Below are 14,517 nucleotides of genomic sequence, written 5' to 3'. Positions count from 1 at the left end.
AAGTTCATAGTGAGAAGTGTAATTTAATTGCAGTCAGCTCTTCTTGAGGCAGTGATACACAGAGCAGCTTTTTGTGACGACTCTAGAAAGCAGCAGTGTTGCATCAGCAGGAAATTTACCAGGAAATGTTTGAAATACATTTTTGACTTCTTATCTCACTTTGTTGCTTGGATCGTTATCCATCTACGTTCAATTAGTTTAGTTTAGTTTCATTTATTTTAGTTTTTAGTTTAGTTTAGGTTGCTATGGTCAGAGCCGCACTGTCAATAAAACAGATCAATAAAGATATTCCTGTGACCTCAGAGTAATCCTGTATGATACAGAAGTGCTAGGTAAAGAACTGAGAGCCAGGGAGAAAAGGTACCAGAGGTAGATGGACATGATGAAATCAAGTGTCAGCGTCTCCTTCATTGCAGGAAATGCATGTTAAATCTATTTCTGTAAGTATTACCAAAGAAGCTGTTATCTGCTCATTAGAAGAAGATGTAGATAACTAGGAAGCTGCTGTGGGGGATTATTCACACTATAACTGAAGGTTGGCTGTTTGGATGCAGATGAAGAAACAGCGGACCTTGGCAGATGCAACACATTCAGGTTGTGGTCCAGCAGCTTTCAAAACGTACATTTATCTTTTATTATTTAGCATACATTAAATTTCATGCTGTCACTTCTTAGAACATATTTTTTATAGATAGGCTTATGTGTAGTTTGTTCTTCTTTACCTATTTTAGTCCTGCTGTATATGCCTGTTTCATTCGTTTATCAATTCTGCTTTTAATGAATGCTTAAATTCATTATCACTGTTATTGTTATTTGTAGTAGTAACAGTAGTATTAACAGTAGTGAATAGCATGATGTCTATTCAGCCTGAGGGGCCACATGCTCCCTTTATGATTTGATATCCAACATCTCTCAGATATAAAACTAACCTTTTTTCTTGCTTTTCATTTTCTGGTATTTATTATTTATTCATGATGCTTCTAATTTGCCATAGCATTGCACCTCAGTAAACAACTTTAGTTTCCTCTTCCTCATGTCTTAAGTTCCTTCCACAAGAACGCTGTATTAGAAAGTGCAGCTGCCGCCTAGATGCCAAGTCCCTTTCTTCTGTGGTTTTATTAACTATGTTATCTATTGTTTAGCAGTGAGGACAAGTTTATGTGAACTTGTGTCTCCTCAACAATTTGGGGAGCACTATGTCTCTGGTAGCAGTAGCAGTAGTGGAGGTAGTAAGAGAAGTGTTGAGTAGAGGCTAAGAAACCCTCCACCTTTCCCTGACCTGCTGTCCCCAACAACAGGTCTCACTCTGAAGAATGGAAGCTTTGTACAACAACACAACCTTAGAGTACGACTATATACACTATGATGACTATGTATATGATGACTTCTCAACCGCCTTACGTGTGACGGCATGGATCGTCATCTCCATCGGCCTTCCTTTGACCTTGCTGGCCATCTATGCTCTGGTTTCCCTGGTACAATAATTATAATTGAGATCTATTAATTTGTCTGTGTACCTGTCTATCAGTCTGTCTTTGTCTATCAGTCTTTCTGTTATTTGTCTATAGGCAATGAAAGGTGATTCAGTACTTTTAAGGCACCACATTCATTTATTTTGTGCCTGCTTATTCCTTTTCTGATTCACTAGAGACTGGAGCCTTTCCTAGTAGATTCATAGCTACAGGCAATTTAGTGTCTAATCCTCCTGACTTGCATGACTTTGAAATGTAGGAGGAAACCTCCGCTGTGACAGGGAGAACATGCAAACTCCTCACAGCAGGGCAGGGAATCAAACCTGCGTCCTTCCTCCTGTGAGGAAACAGTGCTAACCACTGATCCACCGTGTCGGCCCTGTTAAGCACTACAGTGTAGCATTTTATTAAATCATCTTTATTCTGTCAACTTCTGCTTATTGTTTCATCCAAGCCTTGATTCACATATTTCATTTATTTGTGTCTTTGTTCAACCATTATTTCATCTACGCATCTATGCATTCATTCATTTATTTGTGCATTTTGTCATTCCTCCAATCTTTTATTTACTCATTAATTCATTCTTTTTAATTTATTCATTCAAATACATTTAATTGTACTTTCTCAGATCATTTATTTCTACCACTGTTCCTGTAGGTGCGAGACGGCCAGGTTGCACCGATCTACGTCATCAACCTCCTCGTCTCCGACCTCATCCAGCTCTGCTGCATGGCCGTCCGGGAGGCAGCACCCAGGGGAGACACCCACTCTGTTTTCTCTTATATTATCTACGATATTGGGGTGATGGCCAGTGTTGGCTTCATGGTGTGTGTAGCCCTGGAAAGGTAGCTAACCATCTATGTGTGTTTGTGTGTTTCCTAAGCATCTATCTATCTATCTATCTATCTATCTATCTATCTATCTATCTATCTATCTATCTATCTATCTATCTATTTCTATGCTGCGTTCAAATCCTGTCAGAAATATTGTAATTACGGCTAGAGCGTATTTGAACAGTCCAATAAAGTGGTAAACACAAATGGGAAAGTTGAATTTTACATGATACCCAAGATGCCAAGATGTGACATTCTCACTCTTTGTTGAACATTTAGGTGTCACACATATACAACAACTTTTTCACAACGTTACATTATAATATGAATTACATAACTGAATATTCTCCTCTACTTCTGCACCACTTGGTTTTACAAATAGTCACCAAAAAAGCTGCTTTGTTTGAGGGTCTGCTTTATTATTTCTGAGCAAAAAGTACTTATATACACAATGAGTTGTATTTATGACGGTCAAATTACAAGCTTACGAGGAGCGCGTGAAGGCAGCAATACATAAAGTTTCCTTTCTGTTGACCTGATTTTTGAATATAATGCATTTGTTGGATCACTGCATTTGCATGTCTAAAAGAAACTCTGGATGTGACTGATGGGCCAGTTGCCTTACATTGCGTCCTTGATGATAATGATGTTGAAACAATATGTATATCATTCAGCCCTACTATCTATCTATCTATCTATCTATCTATCTATCTATCTATCTATCTATCTATCTATCTATCTATCTATCTATCTATCTATCTATCTATCATTACAGGTATTTGGTCATCGCCTGCCCACTGTGGTACCGCTTCAGACGCAACATCAAGTTCTCTCTGGTGGTCTCCTTCATGGTCTGGGCCTTCTCCATCGTCCTCATCATTGTCACCGAATTTGTGATGTGGAGATTAAGTAGATTGGTCGAATTCCTCTTCTTCTCCATCTCCCTCCTCCTCCCCTTCCCCCTGCTCATCTTCTTCCTGGCTGGGACCCTCAAAGCTCTGTCTGCTTCCATCTCTGTCCCCCCTGAGGAGAAACGACGAATCGTGGGAGTCTTGGTTCTGGTGCTGCTTAACTACACGCTGCTGTTCCTGCCCATGATCATTTGGCTCCTGGCGGTAGCAACAGGTTGGAATGGTCTGATTTTTCATCCTACATCCAACCTACGTCTCATCTTCATCCAGTTCAGTCCTCTTGTGGACTTGATTCTGTATGTTTTCATGAGGAAAGGAGCCGTAGACAAGCTGCTGGCCTGCCTGTGTCGGTGCAGGATGACCAGAGAGCAAGAGCAGGGACAGATCAACACCGTGAATGACGATACCACAGTTAGGGTCAGCTCCGTGTAGGAAGAGGAGGAGAGGGAGAGAGAGAAGGGGGAGGGAGGGAGAAGAGATGGAGGAAAAAGAGGAGGTGAAGAGAAGAGATGGGAGGAGCCTCCCACCACCTAGAGTAGAGTCACTGATAACTGTGAGAGTAGAGATCATTTTTTTCTCCAGGGACAATTGGATTTTGACAAAATCTCATCCCTGTGTTCCAGCATCTTCATAATTACACTGATTAGCCCAAGAGTGGGTGCTACAATTACACGTCAAAATTGAATATTTTAACATCACAAGATCACATGATATGAAATTTGGTCTTTTAATCACCTGGGAACTGCTCTCCATGCTTTTATTTTGTCACATCTGGATTATTGTAACTCCCTGTACACCTGTCTCACTCAGCAGAGTAGATCCAGATTACAGTGAGTCCATAATGCTGCAGTCAGACTCTGAACAGGAACTAAGAAGAGACAGCTTATTACCTCTATTTTAGCTTCACTTCATTGGCTCCTAATGCAATTTGGGATTCATTTTAAAATCTTATTGAACACCTTTAAAGCACATTTTGGACAAGTGTATAGCTATATCTCTGAGCTTTTAACCCCTTATGGGCAGCCTGAGATCCTCAGGCTCTTTCAGTTGTTCCACAGTCTAGGTTGAAGACTAAGGGAGACGGAGCTTCCTCCATCAGGCTCTGAGGCTCTAAGACCTGCTGATAAGATAAAGCTAGGCCCATTCTTCTGCATTTACTGTTTATGTTATTAATTACTGCTCATATTTTTTACTTCTTCTTGTAAACCACGTTTACTTGTTTGTAATTTTGTATCTTTAAATAAAGCTTGTCATTATTATTATTATTAGTCTTAATGCAGTCTTTTTCTTACGACAAAATCAAACATGTTTAATATTATCTTAAACCTGCAATAAGAAATTTCAGACCCTATAAGCAATCCTGAAGCTAACGTGTGATACGTGGAGATTTTTTTGAGACATAATGATATAAACAAATAGCCACACATGCGGGCAGCCCTGTTGTTGTTTTCACCTGTCAAACTCGGACCGAATCGAAGCTCCTCCCGACCCATTCAGTAGCTTTTCATTATTTTTAAAACTAGCTTGTCTCCTCCCTCGCTGTTTGAAAGCGGCGCTCTCCCGATCCCATCCCTGAAAAACAATTGTCGTAATGAATCGATGAAGCGAGCGAGTAAACTTGTTCAGCTAGTAAACTTGCTACCTGCCTCTTCACTTGTCATTGTGGGACATGTAACCTTCAGCAGGAGGAATATCTGGCAAAGCAAGTCTGGTAACTACTGACAATTCTCCATAGGTACGTTTATCTTAGCTATTGGCCTTTATGCACAGTCCTTCACTAGGTTTGTCTTTTGGGGCTTCCGTAGTCCAGCAGCTTTGCTGTGGGTTCATTTACAAATGTGTTGCGGTTTCTGTCACCCTCTAGTAGTCGGAAAATTGCTTAGTTTATCTTTAAGTCTTTAGTCTTTGCTCTAAACGTGTGTGATGGTCAACGACGCGATTTATAATGCTACACTGTCAACAGCCAATAGGAGCGCTGTCTTTGGCTGACATCCACACCTGTGGTGACAGGTGACAAGGCTCTACAGACAGACAGAGGAGGAAACACGGCGATGCTGGCGGGGAAGCGTAAATCCCGGTTCTGTTGGACCGTCAAACTGGAGGAGAAACTGGTGGAGCTGTGGAGTAAACCAGAGTTTATCTCTCTCTTTATTTCTCTCTCTTGAGTGTTGTGCATGTGTGGTTTGTTGTAGGCTGTGTGTGTGTGTGTGTGTGTGTGTGTAGATGGTGAAGGAGGGGGATGCCGTAGCTTCATTCACACTCAAACATCATAGTCCATTATCAGTGTTTTGAGCCTGTATAATCCTTCACATGCACTGAAAACCTGTGTGATGCAAGCAAGGAATTAGTTCCAAATCTCTGAAAAATCCTGCTGGAGTCTTTTAACGTGATGCTGCATGATTCTCAGTCTTAACAGAATCTTAAAATGTGAGCAGCTCTAGGACTAACAACTCATGACTTGAGACAAATTGTTGTAAAATGTGAGACAGTGTCAGAGTAAATGTCTTCTAATGTATGGTAGGCATTAGTTTCTATGGTCAGAGCCACAGTGCCAAAAAACAGATCAATAAAGATATTCCTGTGACCTCAGAGTAATCCTGTATGATACAGAAGTGCTAGGTAAAGAACTGAGAGTCAGGGAGAAAAGGTACAAACTTTGTTAAACATGACAGGAGGATTTTTAGTACAAGTACCAGAGGAAGACGGACATGATGAAATCAGTCATAGGCGTTTCTCTTATTACAGGAAATGTCACATCTGACAAGTTCTAGCAAAGAAGCTGTTATCTGTTCATTAGAAGCAGAAATAGGTAAATAGGAAGCTGCTGTGGGGGATTTTTCACACTATAACTGAAGGTTGGCTGTTTGGATGCAGACGAAGAAACAGCGGACCTTGGCAGATGCAACACATTCAGGTTGTGGTCCCGCAGCTTTCAAACTATAAAATTATCTTTTATTATTTAGCATATATTGAATTTCATGTGGTCAATTTCTTATAACACATTACATGTGTTGTAGGCTTACATGTAGTTTGTTCTTTTTACATATTTTAGTCCTGCTGTATATACCTGTTTTATTCCTTTCTCAATTCTGCTTCTAATTAATGTCTAACTTTATTCATATTATTATTTGTAGTAACTGTAGTATTAACAGCAGTGACTAACATCAGAGATTTGATATCCAACATCTCTTAGATATAAAACTAACTGCTTTTATTACTTTTCATTTTCTGGTATTTTTTGATGTATTGATGATGATTCTAATTTGCCATAGCATTGCACCTCGGTAAACTTCTGTTTCCCCTTCCTCATGTCTTAAGCAGTAGTGGAGGTAGTAAGAGAAGTGTTGAGTAGAGGCTAAGAAACCCTCCACCTTTCCCTGACCTGCTGTCCCCAACAACAGGTCTCACTCTGAAGAATGGAAGCTTTGTACAACAACACAACCTTAGAGAACGACTATATACACTCTGATGACTATGTATATGAAGACTTCTCAACCGCTGTACGTGTGACGACATGGATCATCATCTCCATCGGCCTTCCTTTGACCTTGCTGGCCATCTATGCTCTGGTTTCCCTGGTACAATAATTATGATTGAGATCTATTAATTTGTCTGTGTACCTGTCTATCAGTCTATCTTTGTCTATCAGTCTTTATGTTATTTGTCTATAGGCAATGAAATGTGATTCAGTACTTTTAAGGCACCACATTCATTTATTTTGTGCCTGCTTATTCCTTTTCTGATTCACTAGAGACTGGAGCCTTTCCTCGTAGATTCATACCTGCAGGCAATTTAGTGTCTAATCCACCTGACTTGCATGACTTTGAAATGTAGGAGGAAACCTCCGCTGTGACAGGGAGAACATGCAAACTCCTCACAGCAGGGCAGGGAATCAAACCTGCGTCCTTCCTCCTGTGAGGAAACAGTGCTAACCACTGATCCACCGTGTCGGCCCTGTTAAGCACTACAGTGTAGCATTTTATTAAATCATCTTTATTCTGTCAACTTCTGCTTATTGTTTCATCCAAGCCTTGATTCACGTATTTCATTTATTTTTGTCTTTGTTTAACCATTATTTCATCTACACATTTATGCATTCATTCATTTATTTGTGCATTCTTTCATTCCTCATATCTTTTTTATTCACTCAATGATTCATTGATTCTTTTGATTAATTCATTCAAATGCATTTATTTTTACTTTCACCGGTCACTTATTTATTTTTACCACTGTTCCTGTAGGTGCGAGACGGCCAGGTTGCTCCGATCTATGTCATCAACCTCCTCGTCTCCGACCTCATCCAGTTCTGCTGCATGGCCGTCCTGGAGGCAAGATCCAGGAGACGCTTCAGCATCATCATTTATATCTACTTCATTGGGTTGATGGCCAGTGTTGGCTTCATGGTGTGTGTAGCCCTGGAAAGGTAGCTTACCATCTGGGTGTGTTTATGTGTTTCCGATGCATCTATCTATCTATCTATCTATCTATCTATCTATCTATCTATCTATCTATCTATTTATCTATCTATCTATTTATCGATCTTATATTACAGGTATTTGGTCATCGCCTGCCCACTGTGGTACCGCTTCAGACGAAACATCAAGGTCTCTCTGGTGGTCTCCATCATGGTCTGGGCCTTCTCCATCGTCCTGCTTTTTCTCATGGACATGTTTCACCCCATTTTCGCAGTCATCCTCCTCTCCAGCGCCCTCCTCCTCCCCTTCCCCCTGCTCATCTTCTTCCTGGCTGGGACTCTCAAAGCTCTGTCTGCTTCCATCTCTGTCCCCCCTGAGGAGAAACGACGAATCGTGGGAGTCTTGGTTCTGGTGCTGCTTAACTACACACTGCTGTTCCTGCCCATGATCATTTGGTCCGTGGTGTCAGCAACAAGTTGGAATGGTCTGATTTTTGATCCTAGCCTGCGTCTCATCTTCATCCAGTTCAGTCCTCTTGTCGACTTGGTTCTGTATGTTTTCATGAAGAAAGGAGCCGTAGACAAGCTGCTGGCCTGCCTGTGTCGGTGCAGGATGACCAGAGAGCAAGAGCAGGGACAGATCAACACCGTGAATGATGATACCACAGTGAGGGTCAGCTCCGTGTAGGAAGAGGAGGAGAGGGAGAGAGAGAAGGGGGAGGGAGGGGGAAGAGATGGAGGGAAAAGAGGAGGTGAAGAGAAGAGATGGGAGGAGCCTCCCACCACCTAGAGTAGAGTCACTGATAACTGTGAGAGTAGAGATCATTTTTTTCTCCAGGGACAATTGGATTTTGACAAAATCTCATCCCTGTGTTCCAGCATCTTCATAATTACACTGATTAGCCCAAGAGTGGGTGCTACAATTACACGTCAAAATTGAATATTTTAACATCACAAGTCCGAATGATATGAAATTTGGTCTTTTAATCACCTGGGAACTGCTGTCCATGCTTTTATTTTGTCACATCTGGATTATTGTAACTCCCTGTGCACCTGTCTCACTCAGCAGAGTAGATCCAGATTACAGTGAGTCCATAATGCTGCAGTCAGACTCTGAACAGGAACTAAGAAGAGACAGCTTATTACCTCTATTTTAGCTTCACTTCATTGGCTCCTAATGCAATTTGGGATTCATTTTAAAATCTTATTGAACACCTTTAAAGCACATTTTGGACAAGTGTATAGCTATATCTCTGAGCTTTTAACCCCTTATGGGCAGCCTGAGATCCTCAGGCTCTTTCAGTTGTTCCACAGTCTAGGTTGAAGACTAAGGGAGACGGCGCTTCCTCCATCAGGCTCTGAGGCTCTAACACCTGCTGATAAGATAAAGCTAGGCCCATTCTTCTGCATTTACTGTTTATGTTATTAATTACTGTTCATATTTTTTACTTCATCTTGTAAACTACGTTTACTTGTTTGTAATTTTGTATCTTTAAATAAAGCTTGTGATTATTATTATTATTATTAGTCTTAATGCAGTCTTTTTCGTACGACAAAATTAAACATGTTTAATATTATCTTAAACCTGCAATAAGAAATTTCAGACCCTATAAGCAATCCTGAAGCTAACGTATGATACGTGGAGATTTTTTTGAGACATAATGATATAAACAAATAGGCACACATGCAGGCAGCCCTGTTGTTGTTTTCACCTGTCAAACTCGGACCGAATCGAAGCTCCTCCCGACCCATTCAGTAGCTTTTCATTATTTTTAAAACTAGCTTGTCTCCTCCCTCGCTGTTTGAAAGCGGCGCTCTCCCGATCCCATCCCTGAAAAACAATTCTCGTAATGGAGGCAAGGACGCCGCTAAACGGCTCTTTTCCGTCCGTCAAAACTCTCAGTCTGTAGCTGAATATGCAGTGGAATTCAGAATTCTAGCGGTAGAGAGTGGGTGGAATGTGGAGTCATTGCAGGGGGTTTTTCTCAACGGTCTCAGCGAAAGCCTTAAGGATGAGCTAGCGGCTAGGAATGAGACTACCAGTTTAGACTCTCTCATTTCCCTCTCAGTCAGGCTTGACAACCGCCTTAGAGAGCGTCGTAGGGAGAAAGCTAGCCGCTCTTCCGCTTCATCTCCTTGTTGCACACCTAGATTCCCCTCCCATAGCAGGTCTAACCAGTCAGCCTCCCTCGGTGCGACCGCCAGCCAGTCGCCTGCTGTCTCCGTGGACGAGCCCATGCAGTTGGGCCGGACGTGTCTTTCCCCAGCGGAACATCAACGTCGGATGAGGACCGGCGCCTGCATTTACTGCGGTCAGGACAGTCACTTCCTGGCAGCATGTCCGCTCTGGCCAAAAGAGGAGGCTCGTCAGTGACAGTGGGGGTACTGATGAGCCATACCACCATCTCTTCAACTCCCCGCATTCGTATGCAGTTCCATGCTTCCCTGCTCTGGAGAGAAGATTCCATCCCTGTGCTTGCTCTGGTTGATTCCGGCGCCGATGCTAATTTCATTGACGCCACACTAGTTTCTCAAGCTGGTATATCCACTGAGGCTCTTCCTACTACGCTGGACGCTAATGCTCTGGATGGCAGACTCCTGGCTCGGGTCACCCACCGCTCTGTAACCCTCAACCTCCTCATCTCAGGAAACCGCCGGGAGGCCACTCAGCTCCACCTGCTCTCCTCTCCTCTCGCTCCTGTGGTTCTGGGTCGGCCCTGGTTAGAGTTGCATAACCTGCATATAGACTGGTCTACGGGGTCTGTGGTGAGTGGGAGTGTCTTCTGTCATTCTCATTGCCTCCAATCTGCTCTGGCTCCCGGTGAGTCCGCTGTCTCTCCCTCACCTGAGCCTCCTGATCTCTCCTCTGTGCCCGCTGAGTACCATGATTTGGGGGAGGTATTCAGTAAACAGCGGGCCCTCTCCTTACCTCCTCACCGGCCATATGACTGCGCCATCGATCTGCTACCTGGTGCTCCTCTGCCCTCCAGTCGACTCTACAACCTGTCTCGTCCAGTGCGAGAGGCGATGGAGAAGTACATTCACGATTCCCTGGCTGCCGGACTTGTTCGCCTTTCCTCCTCTCCCGTAGGAGCGGGGTTTTTCTTCGTGGCGAAGAAGGATCACACCCTACGTCCCTGTATCGATTTCCGTGGCCTCAACGATATAACGGTAAAGAACAAGTATCCGCTTCCTCTCATTGACTCTGCTTTTGTGCCCCTGCAACAGGCCACGGTCTTCTCCAAGCTGGATCTCCGGAACGCATACCATCTCATTCGGATTCGAGACGGAGATGAATGGAAGACGGCGTTTAACACCCCCCTGGGACACTTCGAGTACCTGGTGATGCCCTTCGGTTTGACCAACGCTCCCGCCGTCTTCCAGGCCCTCGTCAACGACGTCCTCCGAGACATGCTGAACCGCTTCATCTTCGTATACCTGGATGACATCCTGATCTTCTCTCGTGACTTGGAGGAACACACGCAGCATGTGCGGTTAGTGCTCCGTCGCCTACTTGAGAACAAGCTGTTTGTGAAAGCCGAGAAATGTGAGTTTCATAAGTCTTCTGTTTGTTTCCTGGGCTACATCATTGAGCAGGGACAGGTGAAGACGGATCTGGCCAAGATCCAGGCAGTGTCGGAGTGGGTGAGGCCTACCACTCGGAAGCAACTCCAGCGATTCCTGGGATTCGCTAACTTCTACAGGCGGTTCATCAAAGACTACAGCAGAGTGGCAGCTCCCCTAACCCGGCTCACCTCCACAGTCTCCCTCTTCTCTTGGACTCCCGAGGCTGATACCGCGTTCAACCACCTTACCTCCGCTCCAGTCCTGATTCACCCAGACCCCTCTAGGCAGTTTGTGGTGGAAGTGGATGCTTCAGACTCGGGAGTGGGGGCTGTGCTCTCTCAGCGTGCTGCAGATGACATGAAACTACATCCCTATGCATTCTTCTCCCGACGTCTCTCCCCTGCGGAGAGTAACTATGACGTGGGGAATCGAGAGCTCCTGGCGGTGGTTCTGGCTTTGGAGGAGTGGAGACACTGGCCGGAGGGGTCCGAACATCCCTTCATTGTCTGGACTGACCATAAAAACCTGTCCTATCTTCGTTCCGCCAAACGACTTAACTCTCGCCAAGCTCGGTGGGCATTGTTCCTTGGCCGCTTCAGTTTCACCCTCATCTATCGCCCTGGTTCCCGGAATGTCAAGCCTGATGCCCTCTCCCGCCAGTCTGCCCTTGAGAGATCTTCCTCTGAGCCTGAGACCATCCTTCCCTCCACCTGGATTACACCACTTCCAGGATTTGGAGGCAGCTCTTCGGTGTGTCACAGTGCGCAACCCGTCCAGCTGGAGCTCGCTCCTACCCTGGGTCGAATACGCCCACAACTCTCTCACCAGCTCCGCCACAGGTATGACCCCTTTCCAAGTCTCTCTGGGCTTCCAACCTCCCCTTTTTCCTGCTCAGGAAGAGGAAGTGGCGGTGCCGACGGTGCAGGCCCACCTCCAGCGGTGTCGTCGTATCTGGAAGGCGACTCGTGCCGCCCTTCTCCGCTCGGCGGACCGCAACCAGCGTCTTGCCAATCGCCACCGGACCCCCGCGCCAGCATACCAACCGGGACAGAAGGTATGGCTTTTCTCCCGGGACTTACCTCTGTTGACGGAATCTCGCAAGTTGGCACCCCGTTATGTGGGTCCGTTTGAGATTGAGAGGATCGTCAATCCATCTGCTGTGCACCTTAAGTTGCCTGCCTCTATGAGGGTCCATCCCACATTTCATGTCTCTCTTCTAAAGCCTGTCTCCTCCAGTCCCTTGTCGCCTCCCACCGCCCCTCCTCCGCCTCCTCGGATGATCGACGACCACCCGGTTTACACTGTCCGACGACTCCTGGATGTCCGCCGCCGTGGCCGGGGGTTCCAGTTTCTGGTGGACTGGGAGGGATACGGTCCTGAGGAGCGTTGTTGGGTTCCCAAGCGTGACATTCTGGACCCCTCTCTCATCCATGATTTCTACCGTGAGCATCCTGATAAGCCTGGTGGGTCGCCAGGAGGCGCCCGTTGAGGGGGGGGTCCTGTCCTCTTGCCGTGACTCTAGCTTTCCTTGTGTTTCTCTGTGTTCCCTGCCTCCCTTGTGTCTCCGCCTCCCTGGTCAGTCTCTCTGTGTTAGTCTGTGTCTGTTAGAGTGTGTGGCGTGGGCGTGGCTCTCTCTTCCCCCCAGCTCCTGGGCTCCGGATTTACCTGCACACCTGAACCTCATTACTCATCACCACCAGTATATCTAGCCTGGCTTGCCATCCATTCATCACCAGATTGTTCCACCTGTGGTAGACACACTCTCGGTCGCTCTGCATTCTCATATCAGAGTTTATTCTTGTGTTCCTTGTCCTGGACGTTTGATCGTATTTCTCCTGTGTCCAGGATTTCCCTGTGTGTCTCTTCGCCTGCCCACGCCATTCCTGCCAGTCTGTCAGCTTCCCTGCCTGTCCGCCTGCCTGCCACTCATCTGCTTGTCCACCAGCCAGCCTGTCCGCTCTCCTGCTAACCCGCCTGCTCATCTGCTTGTCAGCCAGCCCAGTCCTGATCGTCTCCACTACTCCACCCTGCTGCCTTCGTCTCACTTAACCCTATTCCAACCTCCAATAAACCTTTTCCCTTTTTCATCTACCAATTGTCCGTGTCTGCATGTGGGTCCACGAAAACAACCCCTAACAGTGACAGGTGACAAGGCTCTACAGACAGACAGAGGAGGAAACACGGCGATGCTGGCGGGGAAGCGTAAATCCCGGTTCCGTTGGACCGTCAAACTGGTGGAGCTGTGGAGTAAACGAGAGTTTATCTCTCTCTTTATCTCTCTCTCAAGTGTTGTGTTGTGGTTTGTTGTAGGCTGTGTGTGTGTGTAGATGGTGAAGGAGGGGGATGCCGTAGCTTCATTCACACTCAAACATAGTCCATTATCAGTGTTTTGAGCCTGTATAATCCTTCACATGCACTGAAAACCTGTGTGATGCAAGCAAGGAATTAGTTCCAAATCTCTGAAAAATCCTGCTGGAGTCTTTTAACGTGATGCTGCATGATTCTCAGTCTTAACAGAATCTTAAAATGTGAGCAGCTCTAGGACTAACAACTCATGACTTGAGACAAATTGTTGTAAAATGTGAGACAGTGTCAGAGTAAATGTCTTCTAATGTATGGTAGGCATTAGTTTCTATGGTCAGAGCCACAGTGCCAAAAAACAGATCAATAAAGATATTCCTGTGACCTCAGAGTAATCCTGTATGATACAGAAGTGCTAGGTAAAGAACTGAGAGTCAGGGAGAAAAGGTACAAACTTTGTTAAACATGACAGGAGGATTTTTAGTACAAGTACCAGAGGAAGATGGACATGATCGAATCAATCATCAGCGTTTCTCTTATTACAGGAAATGTCACATCTGACAAGTCCTAGCAAAGAAGCTGTTATCTGTTCATCAGAAGAAGATGTAGATAACTAGGAAGCTGCTGTGGGGGATTTTTCACACTATAACTGAAGGTTGGCTGTTTGGATGCAGATGAAGAAACAGCGGACCTTGGCAGATGCAACACATTCAGGTTGTGGTCCAGCAGCTTTCAAAACGTAAATTTATGTTTTATTATTTAGCATACAAGAAATTTCATGTGGTCACTTCTTAGAACAGATTTTTTATAGATAGGCTTATGTGTAGTTTGTTCTTCTTTACCTATTTTAGTCCTGCTGTATATGCCTGTTTCATTCATTTATCAATTCTGCTTTTAATGAATGCCTAAATTCATTATTACTGTTATTGTTATTTGTAGTAGTAACAGTAGTATTAACAGTAGGGAATAGCATGATGTCTATTCAACCTGAGGGTCCACATGCTCCCTTTATGATTTGA

At 44.8% G+C, this 14,517-nt stretch overlaps 2 pseudogenes; both read left to right on the top strand.

Annotated features, from left to right (window-relative positions):
- Nucleotides 1-1,196: 1,196 nt before the first annotated feature.
- On the top strand, nt 1,197-3,648 carry LOC144542352 (G-protein coupled receptor 4-like; annotated as a pseudogene).
- Nucleotides 3,649-5,267: 1,619 nt separating this feature from the next.
- On the top strand, nt 5,268-8,318 carry LOC144542351 (uncharacterized; annotated as a pseudogene).
- The last annotated feature ends 6,199 nt before the right edge of the window (nt 8,319-14,517 follow it).

Source organism: Centroberyx gerrardi, chromosome 15 (assembly GCF_048128805.1).
Source record: "Centroberyx gerrardi isolate f3 chromosome 15, fCenGer3.hap1.cur.20231027, whole genome shotgun sequence".
NCBI lineage: Eukaryota > Metazoa > Chordata > Actinopteri > Beryciformes > Berycidae > Centroberyx > Centroberyx gerrardi.
This window is presented reverse-complemented; position numbering and strand designations above follow the sequence as displayed.